Source organism: Pundamilia nyererei, unplaced genomic scaffold, assembly GCF_000239375.1.
Source record: "Pundamilia nyererei isolate P.nyererei 1_Seehausen unplaced genomic scaffold, PunNye1.0 scaffold00071, whole genome shotgun sequence".
Lineage (NCBI taxonomy): Eukaryota > Metazoa > Chordata > Actinopteri > Cichliformes > Cichlidae > Pundamilia > Pundamilia nyererei.
Window position 1 is genome coordinate 585,111 of NW_005187472.1, and position 3,120 is coordinate 588,230.

The window sequence follows — 3,120 nt, forward strand, 5'->3', positions numbered from 1 at the left end:
TTCGTAGGGTGGGTTAAACTAGTAAGTAGTAACCAATAAGAAGCTAGACTAACTGTCCCCAGACTAAGCCCCAATACCAATACCCAAAACCCAGGTTAAGGAACCAGGACATACTGATAGGAAGTGAGCTACTGGAACAAGGAATATATGAAAGGTCTGATAATATAAATTAATCCAAGACTACTATGTCAGCCCACTCAGTGAAGAGGGGTTATCTGCAACACATGTAAAGAACCTATTGGTTCACTTTGATAACATCAGAAACCTTAGAAGACCTTGAGTACAAGATTAAGGAAACAGGAAAGATATATTGAAGAAACCCCTGGGGAGAAGAAAAAACTGCCATAAAAGGCTTACAGCTCTGGCCGTTAGGCTAAAGAGATATACCAGAGAAGCAGAGGATAAATCGCCTGTTTGCCAAAGATCAATCTAATAATAATAATGGGTTGCATTTATATAGCACTTTTTGAGACCCTCAAAGTGCTTTACAATACCACTATTCATTCACTCTCACATTCATACACTGGTGAAGGCAAGCTACAGTTGTAGCCACAGCTGCCCTGGGGCACACTGACAGAAGCGAGGCTGCCATATTGCGCCATCGGCCCCTCTGGCCATCACCAGTAGGCGGTAGGTGAAGTGGCTTGCCCAAGGACACAACGACTGAGACTGTCCGAGCCAGGGCTCGAATCTCGAATCAGGGCATCACACAACACCTACACCAAGTGACTCATGGACGTAAGAACAGACCACAGCAAACACCCAGAACAACGAACAGTCAATATCACAAACACCTACATCCAATTTTAAGTCTCTGGAATGACGAACTAGACAAGCACCATGACCTGATATGATCCACGCCTACTTCCAGAAGACAGTAACAGCACTCCATGATTGCCTATTAGTACTAATAACAGGGGTGCTAAAAGCAGGTACTGGCAGGGCAGAAAAATATTTATATTTAACAATATTTACAACTGTCGCTGAAGTGCTGCTACAATAGTTATTATGAAGGATTGCTTCTTCACAAGGGGTGTGTGTGTGTGTGTGTGTGTGTGTGTGTGTGTATAACGTATTATTAATTATTTAACTTAATTTATTGTCTTACAGATTGTCCAGCTTCAGTTAAATATTTTAAAGCAGGCAAACCATATTGTGCCATTTCTTACTGATGTGGAGCTGCCAAAGTGGAAGCTCTGGCAGCAATTGTCCTGCATTGGAATTCAACGTCACACCAGTTTGACTCTGCACCTGAAGCAACTGGAGAAACGGTCAAAAAAAAAAATTTCATTTCTCATTTTGACAAAAAAAAAGTTGCATAAAAGAACTTTTGTTGCTGCAACAGCTTTTTAACACGTAATACATTTGTTTTCAGATTTACGACTGTCGCTAAGGTGCTGATACAAATATATAAACAGCTGCTGAAACAGCAAGACTGGAACCAATTCATCCTCAATGCCCCAATTACAGAAATGGAGAATTTTGCACTGTCCTTGTTTAGGAAACTTGTCACAAAGTAAGACATTGCATCAGAACTTATTACTACTTATTACTCTTATTTACTCTATATATAGAGATGGACATGCAAACATGCTTAATACTGACATGTTCTTTTGTTATCTTACATTGCAGAGCTCTGGTTGTTGAGAAACAGCCTGTCATGCAAAATTATTCACAGCGGCCTCTAATACTGAAGGTTGGGGTACAGTTCAGTGTGACACTGAGGTAGGTCTGCACTGAACAAACTTAATAAAAAAGTAGCACAGAATGTACATCCGTGTAAACCCAAGTGTCTTTGTTATTTATAAGAAACTTCTTGCCTACAAATTTTAAGCGGTTTCCATTTTACTCAGATTTGTTAGTCTATTCTTGATGTTAGCCCCCACAGAGACAAAAAGTCAAATTCAGCAAAAGACTGCAAAATGATCTGCCAGTAACTGACTGAAGAAGAGAGAGAGAATTAAAAAAAAAAAAGCATGTTGTGAGTGACTCAGGAGTTCCTTTTCATTTAGCTCTTAGATTTGAACCATATTGAAAGAATTGCCCTGTCTTGTTTTGAGGATTATATATTTGATGATCAATATGTATAGTAAATCTTCACTAATAAGAATTTGATAAATAGGACAAGTGGCTTTTTTCAGATTCTACTTCTAGTATGCATGAAATCAAGGACCATTCTTGGTTACTAAGAACTAACTACAGTCATAGCCAAATACCTTCAGAAGGTAAGAACGTTTCTGAGAAGCGGTTGAACAGTAGGAAAAGATCCAAGCCATCAATACATATGCCCCTCCCAGCCTTAGCAGTTAAGGAAGATGTAAGTTGTTTTGTCTTAACATTCAAAATTAAACAGCATAGATAATAAACGACACTGAAGACCAATAACCATATGGTAACAAGAGGTCAGATTTAATGTCACCAAAACAGGATAACTTTTAGCCTCTTAGCTGCTGGGAGGCTAAGGCTGGAAAAGGAAATAACCATATAGAGACCAACCAGGAAACACTTGTTAAATAGAATATAAAACCCCCAAACATCAGAATACAGTGGTCCCTCGATTATCGTGGTAGTTACGTTCTAAAAATAACCCGCAATAGGTCAAATCCTGCCTTTGACGGTCCAAAACGTTTCATCGACATTGTTGTGTTTGTTGGGGAGAAAATTTACAAACATACAGTACGGCTCTTCAGAGTCACATTGTGAGCGATTGAAGATTTATATACATTTTACAAGTTGAACACATTCTGTACTGTACAGGACCACAGCACGAGATTGATTGACAATAGTCTACAGCCAAACAGAACGCAGAACACAAAGCGCTGTGGGCAAAATTGCACACAAAAAGAAAATCTGCAAAGGTGAACCGCGTTATAGGAGGGACCAATGTACTATGAATTCATCAAAATCAAACAATAAATACAAAACCCGGGCAGAAAACTCAGGGTCCATGACACAATGGTTCAAACATGTTGGTGGGCTTGAACTAGGGACATATTGTGGTTAACACCTTAAACCCCTATACTGGCATGTACAGGCTGTAATATTTTAACAGCCCTTATTTTTTTTTCTTTCTTTACAACATTTTTCATAGTTTTTCTTTACTTTTTTTTTTTTTTTTTT

The 3,120-nt window shown here is 38.8% G+C and overlaps 1 long non-coding RNA gene across 1 annotated transcript in view; it reads left to right on the forward strand.

Annotated features, from left to right (window-relative positions):
* Positions 1-1,115: 1,115 nt before the first annotated feature.
* Positions 1,116-3,120, forward strand: part of LOC102198448 (uncharacterized) — a 2,266-nt gene continuing 261 nt past the window's right edge. Inside the window, exons 1-3 of the long non-coding RNA XR_311829.1 lie at positions 1,116-1,271; positions 1,376-1,516; positions 1,633-1,725. This is a non-coding gene — a long non-coding RNA (uncharacterized LOC102198448). The remainder of the gene's footprint in view (positions 1,272-1,375; positions 1,517-1,632; positions 1,726-3,120) is intronic.